The sequence below is a fragment of the Macaca fascicularis genome, chromosome 8 (assembly GCF_037993035.2).
Source record: "Macaca fascicularis isolate 582-1 chromosome 8, T2T-MFA8v1.1".
Classification (NCBI taxonomy): Eukaryota; Metazoa; Chordata; class Mammalia; order Primates; family Cercopithecidae; genus Macaca; species Macaca fascicularis.
The window spans coordinates 14,732,646-14,745,710 of record NC_088382.1 but is presented as its reverse complement, the minus strand read 5'-3'; the positions used below and the strand labels follow the sequence as shown (position 1 = coordinate 14,745,710).

At 49.4% G+C, this 13,065-nt stretch overlaps 1 pseudogene; it reads left to right on the top strand.

Moving 5' to 3' along the window:
- The first annotated feature begins 8,107 nt into the window (after nt 1-8,107).
- Nucleotides 8,108-9,346, top strand: LOC141407489 (uncharacterized; annotated as a pseudogene).
- The last annotated feature ends 3,719 nt before the right edge of the window (nt 9,347-13,065 follow it).

Below are 13,065 nucleotides of genomic sequence, written 5' to 3'. Positions count from 1 at the left end.
ACCTGCAGGCCCCACCTGGGCTGGAAGGCTGCCTCCTTCTCCTCCACACAGAGGCCGCACTCAGGAACTACTGAATGAGGGAGGGAGTGGATGAGCAAGATCAGCCAAGGGCTACAGGGAGTGACCTGCAGCTCCCAGCAGGAACAGCCCCTGCCCTGCCAATCCGGAGGTGCTGGCTCTGTTCTCAGCAGGGCCGCTAAAAGCTCCGTTATAACAGCTCTAGGCCTCAACGTCAACTTGGTGTCAGGCCCTAGAGACACCGAAACTCCTAACAAATAAAGAGGCCACGTATGCAGCATGCTGGTTAAAAGCACAGGCTTCGGAGTCAGAGCTTGAATTCCGCTTATTATGTGACCTTGAGCAAGTTACTCAATGCGTCAGTCTCATTTTATCACCGGCAAAATGAGGACATTATCTGCCACACAGTGTTGCTGAAAAAGTAAGTGAGGTGACAGACTCAAAGTGCTTGGCACTTACCTACTCTTACTGGTTTATTACAAAGAAGAGAACACGGGAACAGCCAAATGCAAGAGATGCACAGGGCACACCACGGAGCAGAGACGTCGGGGCTCCCATGCCATCCCTGGAAGTGCCACCTCCCCAGCACCAAATGAGTTCACCAAACCAGAAGCTCCCCAAACCCAGTATTTAGAGGGTTTTATGGAGTTTTCATAACATCAACATGATTAAGTCATTGGCTACCCGTGACTAGCTCAATCTCCAGCCTGTCTCGTCTCCCCTCCCAGAGGTAGGGGTGGGGCTGACATGTCCAACTCTATACTCATGACTCATCTTTCTGGCAACCAGCCCTGATCCTGAACCTGTCTAGGGGCCGAAGCCACCTGTCATCTCATTATCACACAAAAGACACTCCTATCACCCCAGAGATTCCAAAAGTCTTAGAAGCTCTTGTGTCAGGTCTTGAAACCTAAGACCAAATATTATAACCAATGATGTTCCTATCACTCAGGAAATTACAAGGGTTTTAGAAGCTCTGGGCCAAAAACCAGGAAGAATACTAAATATATACACTATTGTACTATGTATCCCACTATCACAATAAATTTTTTTGAGACAGAGTCTACCTCTGTTGCCCAGGTTGGAGTGCAGTGGTGTGATCTCAGCTTATGGTGCGATCTCAGATCACTGCAACCTCCACCTCTCAGGTTCAAGCAATTCTTGTGCCTCATCCTCCTGAGTAGCTGGAACTACAGGTGTGCAACACTACAACTGACTAATTTTTGTATTTTTTAGTAGAGACGGGGTTTCACTGTGTTGGCCAGGCTGGCCTTCAACTTCTGGCCTCAAGTGATCTGCCCGCCTCGGCCTCCCAAAAATCTGGGATAAGTCACGAGCCACCGTGCCTGGCCTCACTATCACAATGATTATACTGAGAGGATGGGGGAGAAAAACATGGGCAACAGGAGGAGCGGGGAAGGTAAGCAGCCTGAATCCTTGCCTTCCATAGTAGGACATCTCCCTGTCTTTCACACAATCTGGAAGAACGAGCTAAAACATAAACACAGTAACCTCCAAGGAGCAGGGATCAGAGTGGAGAAGGGTAAGGTAGGAGATTGCTGGGTTTTGTCCTAAGCCTTCTTAATTTCTGACTCTTAGAGCTGTAGGCCTGTACAACTTTGCTAAAAATGAGTATTTACCTGTAATCCCAGCACTTTGGGAAGTCAAGGTGGGCGGATCACGAGGTCAGGAGTTTGTGACCAGCCTGGCCAACATACAGAAACCCCGTCTGTACTAATAATACAAAAATTAGCCAGGCTTGGTGGCACGTGCCTGTGGTCCCAGCTACTCAGGAGGCTGAGGCAGGAGAACTGCTTGAACCCGGGAGGTGGAAGTTGTGGTGAGCCAAGACTGCACCACTACACTTCAGCCCGGGCAAGAGAATGAGACTCCGTCTCAAAAAAAAAAAAAAAAAAAAAAAAAAAAAAAAAAAAAAAAAAAAGAAGGATCTTCATGTTCCTGCCAATTTGCAAAAAAAAAAAAAAAAAAAAGATTCATATCTGTTAACCAGAGGCAATAAAAAGCACCTCCCAGGCTGCTGTAGTAAGTGGATCGGTAACTGTGGTGGGAGATTCCAACCCCTGAGACCTGTGACTATGTCATGCAGCAAAAGGGCTTTGCCACAGGCCTTAGGAAGAGTATCCTGGGCTATCCAGGGAGGTCCAATCTAATCCCATGCCTGTAATCTCCGCACTTTGGGAGGCTAAGGCAGGCGGATCACGAGATCAAGAGATGGAGACCATCCTGGCTAAAATGGTGAAATCCCATCTCTACTAAAAATACAAAAATTAGTCGGGCATCATGGCGGGCACCTGTAGTCTCAGCTACTCAGGAGGCTGAAGCAGGAGAATCACTTGAACCTGGGAGGTAGAGGTTGCAGTGAGCTGAGATCACGCTACTGCACTCCAGCCTGGGCAACAGTGCGAGACTCCATCTCAAAAAAATATTTTAAAATAGGGAATAGAACTTTCTCCGAGTGCAAGAAGAGAAATGCACACAGGGGAACTGGAGAGCCTGACCAGGTCCCTGGGTTAGCTAGTCCTGAGCTGATGGGACCATGTGCAAAGACCAGATAGAGGCCTCAGGAGCTGAGGGCAGCTCCCAACAGATGGACAGCAAGGGAACAGACACCTCAGTCCTGCAACCACAAGGAACTATATTTGGCCAAAAGCACTTGGAAACAATTCTCCAGTGAGGAATGCAGCCCAGCCAACATGCTGATTTTTGCCCAGTGACATCCACGTCAGCCTTCTGCCCCATAGAACTGTGAGATGATACAATTTCAATTGTTTTAAGTCACTAAATTTGTGGAAATGTGGTAAAGCAACAGAAATGAATACAGTGATTCACGTGGAAACCCCTAGAAGAGTGTCTGGCACAGTGTTGACACCTGACAAGCGTTTCCTGATTTCCTTACATCGCAAGGCAGGGCTGGCCACACTCCATCCAAAACAATAGATGATAGACTTGTTCTGACAAAAAAGATTCAGTGAATTATAAATGGCCCAGAACACCTACAAATTTTAGGTTTCAGGTAAGTGATTGCCTTTCTTTTCACTTAGAAGCCTCCCAATGCTCATCTTACTGATAAACTCTAAGTACCAGGCAGGAGACTAAACACCAGACAAACCCAGCCCCAGATGCCCCGAGGGAGCCCGTCCCAGCACTCACTCCGCTGCACTGAAATGATGTCCATGTCAGTTTATCCCACTAGACCAAGAACTCCAGCTCTCCATGTGTGAGTCACCAGTGCTGCCTCCGCATCTCTGCTTCTAGGATGGTGCTTCTGCACTTCACAGGAAATCTGTATCAATGTTTGTCAACACTATGTATGACAGTGTCACTTAATATCTGCACAGAAAACATCAATTCTTTGAGGACCAGGGCTGAGTTTATTAGCCTTTGTAATCCCACTGCCACTGTCTGAGACATCAGAGGCACTCGGTAGTAGTTGGTGAAGAGAAAGAAAAGGCAGAGGAGAGAGAGGAAAGCAGGACCAACACCGCAGACACAGATTCGGAGGTGGCTGGAGGAGAGGCAGGACAGAGAAACTTCCTGGATGCTGGAAAGGGGTTCACTGTGATACCTGCTGCTGGATTTCAAATGTCAAAGGTGACGCTTTGCTGACCTTGACCTCTGACTGCCCTTTAGCTTTCCCAACCTCAACACAGGGCACTTAGAAACTGAGATGTCAAGAAATTATGCTTCATTGAACCATGGGAATGTTATTTACATGGACGTTCATTATTGCATTTTTTACATGGGAATGTAAATAATTGAAGAGATTGTTAAAGACTAAATCATGCACATTCAATAACTTTGTAAAATATTAATGATAACTGAAACACAAATTTTGATGTTCCCCAAAAATGCTAAGATATAAAACAATACTGGCCAATTAAAGATAGAAAACAATCCTAATGAAGCTCCCCGACAGACACATTAAAACTTCTCTGTACATTAAACATTTGGGATTTCAAAGGAAAACCCAGATTCATTCCATTCTTAATACGACGTTTAAAAAAAAAATCTTAGGTAATACAATATTTCATTTAAAATTTACAAAATTCCATTACATTCATAATTTCATTTGATCCCCAAACAATCTCCTGAGTTAGGCAGAACAGGTATTACTAACAACTAACTCCATTTTACAGGTAAGGGAAATGAAGTTCAGCAAGTACTTGGGCTTAACAAAAGCTTTAATAGGGCCACATATCGAAACCAAATCCTCTGCTCAAAAGAACTAGAATAAGTTATCTTTTACATATTATTCATACTTATATCCTGTCAATATCCAAAAATGTTTTGAGGTAGCCTGCAATAATAGACACCTATCCAATAAAAACATTAAAATGAAAAACGGGGAAAAAAACAGCAGGTGATATGGGAGACAGACGAAGGTAGATAGCAAAGGCTGAGACTTATAATCTAACAAAACTTCATCTCTGACCTTCCAGTTCCAGGGAGATAACGCTAAAGGAAACAAGATGGTTTATAGGCTCAAAATCTGACAAAAGAGAGGTTGCATCAGTTCTTAACTCTGAAACACTCCTAGCAGCCACAGCAAATCTCTAGGACAACATACCAATGGCATCAAAGCAAGAGTATACTTCAGTGATAGAGTGAATTAAGTTCCCTGTTTGGGACCCAGGCCAGGGCTAGAGAAAAGAACTCTGAAATGTAGAGCTCAGAAATACATCCTCTGTCGGCCACAGGCAGTGGCTCACACCTGTAATCCCCAGCACTCTGGAAGGCTGAGGCAGGCAGATCACGAAGTCGGGAGATGGAGACCATCCTGGCTAGCACAGTGAAATCCTGTTTCTACTGAAAATACAAAAAATTAGCCGGGCGTGGTGGCAGGCGCCTATAGTCCCAGCTGCTTGGGAGGCTGAGGTAGGAGAATGGAGTGAACCCAGGAGGTGGAGCTTGCAGTGAGCCGAGATCCTGCCTCTGCACTCCAGCCTGGGCAACAGAGCAAAACTCCGTCTCAAAAAAAAAAAAAAAAAAAAAAAAAAACATATATATATACCTTCTGTCTTCTCCATACCCATGTGTCCCCTTCCGTGAGAGACTTCCTTTCATTTAAACCATATAAAAATCAAGCCTACTCTAAATGAAAAATACCTCGACACAGAAGCAGCATTAACTAGTTAAGTTTTATTAAGACATTAATAAAATCTAGAAAACCATAAAGAAAATCTGGTCGCGTTTTGACGCCCTCTCCTAAGATCAGATTCCCCAAAAGAACAAAGTGCATGGGGCATATAACAAAGATCTTTTCCTAAACTAAGATAAGAATGCAAATCAAAATAAAGGCAAAATCCTACTGAGCGAAGCAAAAATTGTAATTCAGTAGCTCAAGACTTGACCAAATGGCTATTTTTAATCCCTATAATCATCCAAATAACTAGGAATAGCAGAGAAAATTGTATCTCCTTTCTACAGAGACACGTGGCTTTAAGAAACTCAAGCACATCAAATTCCCACCTTACCAAACAGATAAATTGGAAAGGAGCTTAGTATTTTATTTTTAAATTATTTATTTACCTTTTTATTTTTTAGAGAAAGGGTTTCACTCCGTCACACAGACTGGAGTGCAGTGGCATGATTATAGCTCACTGCAGCTTCTAATCGGGCTCAAGTGATCCTCGCTCCTCAGCCTCCCAAAGCGCTGGCATTACAGGTGTAAACCACAGCACCCGGCCTGACTCTTTTAAAGAATTAATTAGCATATTCCTTAGAATTGTAACTCCTTTATAGGTCATTCAACATGTGATGCAATTTTTTACAAGTGGTTTTTTTTTTTTTTTTTTTTTGAGATGGAGTCTCACTCTGTCACCCAGGGTGGAGTGCAGTGGTGCAATCTCGGCTCACTGCAACCTCCACCTCCCGGGTTCAAGTGATTCTCCTGCCTCAGCCTCCCGAGTAGCTGAGACTACAGGTGTGTGCCGCCACATTCAGCTAATTTTTTGTATTTTTAGTGGAGACAGTGTTTCACCATATTACCCAGGATGGTCTCCATCATCTAACCTCGTGATCTGCCTGCCTTGCCCTCCCAAAGTGTTGGGATTATAGGTGTGAGCCACCACATCCGGCCACAAGTGGTAATTTTCAACTATGCTTCAAACCATTACACAAAGCCAAGTACATCTACTCAAGGCACTCTCAAGTTTCCATTTACTCCCATTTTACTCGACAAAATAAAATGTTAAATTGGAACATATTTCACACGACACTTAAAAGATCAACAAAATGCTCCTGAAAAGTTCGGAGCTCAACAACTCCATTAATGAGAAAAAAAAAAAAAACACCAACTGGATATAGGGAAGATGCTGCACATAAAACACAATTGTGAAGAATATGCAAGATATTGCCAAAAAGCTGCTTAAGGTTTCATCATAGATACTTGTCCTTAACTCTGAGATAAAGTATATACTCATGTAACTAAACTCGTTTAAAAGCAAACAAAGGGGAAGAAGAAAAAGAACTTCCACTTTAGAATCCACATTTTCAAAGGCCTCCATTATTTACACCATTGCGGGGAAGAGAATTTTTCTCTGCTATATTTGCTTGAAAGAATTAAAGGTGTAGGGCAAAAATTCTTGGGAATTATTCAGTTTACGATCCTCAAAAGTGAGAAAAATGAAGCCCAGAAGTGAAGGCCTTCCAGGAGAATTCCAGAGCCGGAGGTAGACCCAGTACATTGTTTTTGTTTTTAGAGGAAGTCTCACTCTATGGCCCAGGCTGGGGTGCAGTGCAGTTATTTCACTCACTGCAACCTCCGCCTCCTGGGTTCAAGCTGTTCTCCTGCCTCAGCCTCCTGAGGAGCTGCGATTACAGGCGCCCACCACCACGCCCAACTAATTTTTGTATTTTTAGTAGAGACAGGGTTTCATCATGTTGGCCAGGTTGGTCTCCAACTCCTGACCTCAAGTGATCCGCCTGCCTAGACCTCCCAAAGTCCTCGGATTACAGGCGTGAGCCACCGCACCCGGCCAACCTGGTAAGTTTTAATCAAGTATTCTGAACTATGCAACAAACACTAGGAAGTAATAGAAAAAAAAATTAATCTAAAAACCCTCTGGAGAGTCAAAGAATCGCAGATTTAAAATAGCATGAATACTTGGATTCATGGTATTGAAAAAGGACCTCGCATTTACCCGTATGTACAAACTGCCTGCGCACTTCTATCAGAGCATTTTTCAAGCTGTGCTACAGTTAACTATGTACTGCCCAAAGCCAATCTGTCCCTGCAAATCATAAGCTCTTAAAGACCAGGACTTCAGGAGAACAAGCAAAACTTCAGAGAGAAGAGAGCCACCGAAACAGAGTTCATAGCAATGGGTCGGCAGGAGCTGATGACTGGAGGTGCGCGGTAGCCTTGGGGTCTGGGATAGCGGAGGGCAGAGAAGGCAAAAGGGCCTGCATGACACGCTACAGGGCTAGGAGCCACAGCTGCGGTCATTAGTTCAGTTTTGTCTTGTATGCCTGTTACTTATACACCATCTCTTGTTCAGAAAGAACTTCAGGTTGAGTATTTGGACTCCTTGAGCCTTCTGCTGTTTGTCTCCGCGACGGTTAACACTCTTAAAAGGGGAAAACTGTCCAGTTCGATTTTGCTTCCCGGGACATTACAGGTTTTTCATAAGTTTGATGAAAGCATTCACTAAGGAGTGATTCCACTTTCTTTGGTGGCTGAGAAATACAGCGTCTGAGGGGCAGCATCAGGTCTTCCCATCAAGCTGAGGTCGGAGTCTCCCCACCCAAGGACCTTACCCTCGCTCTCCCCTCATAAATCTGACCTCTAACTGTAACTGCCTTGGTCTCATTCCATGGGTGTGGATGCTCCTGCTTGAAACGCATTTTCCAGCCCGCCAAATTCTTGGGAGAGTTTCTTCCACTCTCCAAGCGCTGAGAGCTACAAAGTTCAATCTGGCTTTACAGATTTTTTTTTTTCTTCCCATTACTAACGGAAAAAATCAAGAAGCGCCGGGCAGAAGCGCCCTGCTCCCGCCAATAAGAGCCCAGCCCGGGGCCAGAGCAGGAAGTGCAGCGGTGGGACGCGCGGCGACAGCCCCTCCACCCCGGGGACCCGCCGGCCAGGGCAGAGGTCAGTGGGGTCTGTGTGGCCGCTGCGCGACAGCTCCGGGCCCGCGCCTCTCGCTTCCTCCCGCCAGGCAAGTGAGAGGATAAACCATGGGGCGGGGGCAGTGCGCCCCCACCAACCGCGCCCTCCGCGCACGGACCTCCACTACACGCGCGTCCCAGGCGGGGTCGACCCAGACGAGCCACGGGGCGCCGCACAGCCCCACTAGCAGGACGGCCAGGACCCACGCGCGCGGGTCCACGCAGCCACCTATATAGGTGACAAAACACTCAGGAAGCCGTCATGCGGGGCCGGGAAAGAGCCCCCACGCAGAGTCACGGACTCCCTCGTCCGAGGGTCCGCGCAGTCCCCTCGGTGAGTCTGGCGAAGCAGTCTTGCGCGATGGAGGGCGGGGAGGGCGGCGGAGTCTCCCACTCGCCGTGACCCGGACCCCGCCCCACGAGTGAGTCCTCGCAGGGCCCCCTCTGCCGCACGCGGGGACCAGCCACGCCGCGGGGGACTGGGCAGAAGCCAGCGCCCGGGTCCATGCAGTCCCCTCCGCGGCAGACGCGGGGAGCCGGGGAGCAGTGGGGACCGGCCCCCACACGCAGGGCGACCAGGACCCCTGCGCGGGCCCACGCCGTATCGCAGCAGGCTCTAAGCCCCCGGTGCCGCCCAAGGCCGAGACAAAGCCCAGCCGCAAGGACCCCGGATCCCGACTTCGGACCCTGGGGAGCCCAGCTTGGAGCCGCCACGCCCGGGGCAGAGACCCCCGCCCGGTCCGGAGACCCCGTCGCCCGTGGCGTCGTCTCACCTCAAGCCGCCGCCTCGCAGCGCTCCCTCCTCACCTGGGCGCCTGGGCCGACTGGAGCGCAGCTGAGCAGCCAACAGAGCCGCGGCAGCCTCAACAACCGAGCCCCGGGGCGGGGCCGCCGCCGCCGCTTCAGCTCGTGTTCCCCGCTCAGGATCCGGCTTGGATCAAGGAGCTGCAGCTGGCGCGGGGCTGCGGCCGGGAAACACACCGTGCAGGTGCACACGGCCCCGCCCGCCTCCCGCCGCCCCGCCCCCAGCGGAGCCGGGCGCCCAGGGCCCGTCCCCCGGCCAAGGCGGAGCGAGCTGCGCGGAGAGGGCGGGGCCTGGGGGAACAAAGGGAGGTTGGGCGGGGCGGCGCTGGGACTGGGCGTGCGGGGTCCAGCGGGAGGACGGGACCCAAGAGCCCGCCAGATCCTGGCCTCCTAGAGGACCCAGCTCAACATCCACCTGGAGTCTGCTCTACAGGACGCGCTCATCTCAAGCCCAGAACTCAGGCTTTTAGGGCAGAGAGAGAGAGACAGGCTTGCTTTACAAAAAGGGAAACTGAGGTCCAAGGAATAGGATTGCCTGCTGCCCGAAGTCACGTAGTCCCATTCACTCGTTCACCTTGTCATTCAGCAAACATTTGGAAGCACGATGGTGGGCGTTAGGAGTGAAGTAGGGCAAGGCGCGGTGGCTCGCGCCTGCAATCCCAGCACTTTGTGGAGCCGAGGCAGGTGGATCACTTGAGGCCAGGAGTTCGAAACCAGCCTGGCCAACAAGATGAAACCCCATCTCTGCTAAAAATACAGAAACTTAGCCGATCGTGGTGGCGCGTACCTGTGATTCCAGCTACTGGGAAGGCTGAGGCAGGAGAATCGTTTGAACCTGGGAGGTGGAGGTTGCAGTGAGCTGAGATGGTGCCACTGCATGTGCTCCAGCCTGGGCGACAGAGTGAGACTCTGTCTCCAAAAAAAAAATTAATAGATGGGAAGTAGAAGCGAACTTAGGCCTTCCCTGAAGGAGCTCGGCCAAGGAGTACCTGAAATGTCTCTGCATCTCTTTAAGGTCTGATAAAGGAACCAGGAGCGAGCACTAATCACTTCCCTTTCCTGCCTCAGAGCTTTCATGTGTTTGCTGTTCCCCGCCTGAAATGGCAAGTACCAATGGTATTTATTTATTTATAGAAATGAGGTCTCCCTATGTTGCCCAGGCTGGTCTCAAACTCCTGGCCTCAAGCTATCCTCTCCTCTCAGCCTCCCAAAGTGTTGGGATTACAGGCATGAACCACTGTCCCCAGCCCTGATCGTCTTTAAAACCTCTTTCCTCATCTTATTTGAGCTTCCTGCTTCATGTGACCCCACACCCTTGGTTTCCCTGTACTTCCATAGCTGCTCCTCCGTGGGTCCCAGGGACCCACCCCCTTCTCTGCCCAACTTGTATATGTCTGGAATCAGGCCAAATGCCCTTCCATTTGCAGTGGGCACTGCCACAGGAAATCTCATGCCCTTCCGGGCTTCACAAACCATCCACATGCTCTGCTGCCTGCCAGAGACATCCATCCCATCAGATGCCCAGCCCTGACCTTCCCAAAGCTCCAGCTGGACGCAGGGAAGCATCTCAAATTTTCCACAGGCCAAAACAGAGTGCTTTATTAGTGCCCTAACCTGCTCATCCACATTCTTGTGATTCTCTGTAAACAGCCCCTCCATCCACCCAGCTGCTCAGGTGAAAATCTCAAATCCTCCTCCAGTCCTTCCTCCCAGAACCTCTCATGCAGCCCTCTGCCTTCCTAGGACACTGAGCACCCCTCACTCCCAGCGCCGGCTGGGGTGCTGTCTGAGTGGCTGCCACCCACATGGCATGAAGTGTGACCTCTCGCCCGGTGTGGTGGCTTACGCCTGTAGTCACAGCACTTTGGGAGGCTGAGGCGGGCAGATTGCTTGAGGCCAGGAGACTGGGACCACCCTGGCCAATATGGTGAAACTAAAATACAACAATTAGTCAGGCATGGTAATGCGTGCCTATCATCCCGGCTACCCCACCCAGGAGGCTGAGGCAGGAAAATTGCTCGAACCTGGGAGGCAGAGGTTGCAGTGAGCCAATCACACCACTGCACTTCAGCCTGGGCAACAGAGTGAGAATCTGTCGCAAATTTAAAAAAAAAAAAAAAGAAGAAGAAGGAGACGAAGTGTGACCTAAGGCAAGGCAGTGTCCCACTCTGATTCACTTTCATGTGTAAAACAGGACCTGCACCCTGAAGGCACTCACCCAGGGAGGCTGCTGGGATGGGTGGATGCACAGTTAAAGTCTTCATGGTGGCTGGGGCTGACCCCATCCCCATCGCTCTTCCCACACACACCTGCACCCTCATTACTCCCACGCTCGCACCCACCACTGAAAGCCTGGCCCCTAATCTGATTTGCCTAACAAGGTCCCCGGATGAACAACACATGCTTCCCTACCTCTCCCCTGCTAGGGCCCCACCGTGTTCTGGGATGTACTCAGGGATCAGGAGAACAAAACCTCAGGGAGTGAAAGGACATTCCAGGGTGCAGGCCTCTGCATCCGCCTCCATGCCCTCACCCCTGCCTGACCCCTGTACCTGGCCAGCTCCTACCAACTCTTAAAGTCTCACCAAGTTCAGTGGTGGCAGCCACACCCTAAAGTGACTGTCCCCCCAATGACCTATGACCTTGCATAGTCTTCCTGACCTTGGGTACGAGCAAAACCGGTGACTGGCTTTTAACCCATAGAGCCTGGCAAAAGCAATGGGATGTCAATGTCACAGTGCGTCACCTTCGCACACTAGAGAGAACGGTTCCGCCTGCAGGCGCTGCAGGAGGGAGATGCTGTGCTGAGAAAGGACCTTTGGAGGAGCCCCGTAGGCAAGGAAGCAAAACGCTGGGCCCTTGCCAAGCGGGTCCGAGGAAATGAATTCGGCCAATAACCTCGGCGGACCTGGAAATGGATTCTGCCCTGGTGGAGCCTCAGATGAGGATGCAGCCCAGCTGCTTAGCGTGAGATCCCAAGCACAGGACCCGCTAAAATGTGCTCAACTCCTAGCTTGCCAAAATTGGCTTAAAGGTGTGTGTTTTTTTAAGCTTCTAAGTTTTTAGTTATTGCCTATGAAAGTGTTAAAATATGAGACAATAACTTAAGTCCCTTCCCCATCACACACATTCTGCTTTCTGGCATTCATCACAATTATACTTATTGATTTAAAATGTCCCTCTTGACTGGGTGCAGTGGCTCAGGAGTTCCAGACCAGCCTGGCCAACATGATGAAACTCCATCTCTACTAAAAATACAAAAATTTGCTAGATGTGGTGGTGCAATCCTGTAATCCCAGCTACTCGGAAGGCTGAGGCAGGAGAATTGCTTGAATCCAGGAGGCAGAAGTTTCAGTGAGCCAAGATTACACCATTGCACTCCAGCCTGAGTGACAAGAACAAAACTGTCTCAAAAAAAAAAATTGTCTCTTGCCACCAGCATGAAGGTCCCATGAGAAGAAAAATGGAAACTCTTGCTCATAACAGTGCCCCAAATGCCCAGCACGGTGTAGCTCTAGGGCAGTTGGTTGATGCTGGACGCTGCTGGTTGCAGGGCCCAGCTGGCCCTCCCAGCTGCCTTCTCCCTGGTCACCTTCCATTGTAGAGAACAGAATAGTTTCTTGCCTTTCCAGAGTTCCTCTTAGTGGGGATTGGCCAAGTGACATTGTCCTGCCCCGGGAGACATAAGCGGAAGTTGGCTGAAAGGTTTCTAGCCGTGGTGTGCTGGGGCAATTTGAACCAGGACATGACAGCTGACTGTCCATTGTTCAGGAATTCTGCAAGTTGGTTGTTCAACACATTCAGTACTTAAAAATATTAAATAATATAAACTCGCAAATTAAAAAATGCATTAGACCAGATGCAGTGGCCCACGTCTAACACATTGGAAGCCTGAAGCAGGAAGATCACTTGAGCCCAGGAGTTCAAGACCAGCTTAGGCAAAAAAGGAAGACCCTGTCTCTACAAAAAATTTTAAAATTAGCTACGCATGGTGGTGTGTGCATGCAATCCTAGCCACTCAGGAGGCTGAGATGGGAGGATCGCTTGAGCCATCTGTTCAAGGCTCCAATGAGCTATGATAGTGTCACTGCACTCCAGCCTGGATGACAGAGC